Raw genomic sequence first — 242 nt, forward strand, 5'->3', positions numbered from 1 at the left:
GAGCACCTGGTGGGGGGTGCAATCTAGGGGTGCAGAAAAGTACCTGGTAAGGGGGGGGGGTGCGATCTAGGGGTACAGATTAGCACCTGGTGGGGGATGCAATCCAGGAGTAAAAGATAGCACCTGGTGGGTTGATGAAATCTAGGGTTACAGGGAGGCATCTGGTGGGGGTGTACGATCCAGGAGTACAGGAGGGCACTCCTTTGGAATCTGGGTCCAAGGAGGGTGTGATATGGTGTGGA

This window comes from Pyxicephalus adspersus, chromosome 10, assembly GCF_032062135.1.
Source record: "Pyxicephalus adspersus chromosome 10, UCB_Pads_2.0, whole genome shotgun sequence".
Lineage (NCBI taxonomy): Eukaryota > Metazoa > Chordata > Amphibia > Anura > Pyxicephalidae > Pyxicephalus > Pyxicephalus adspersus.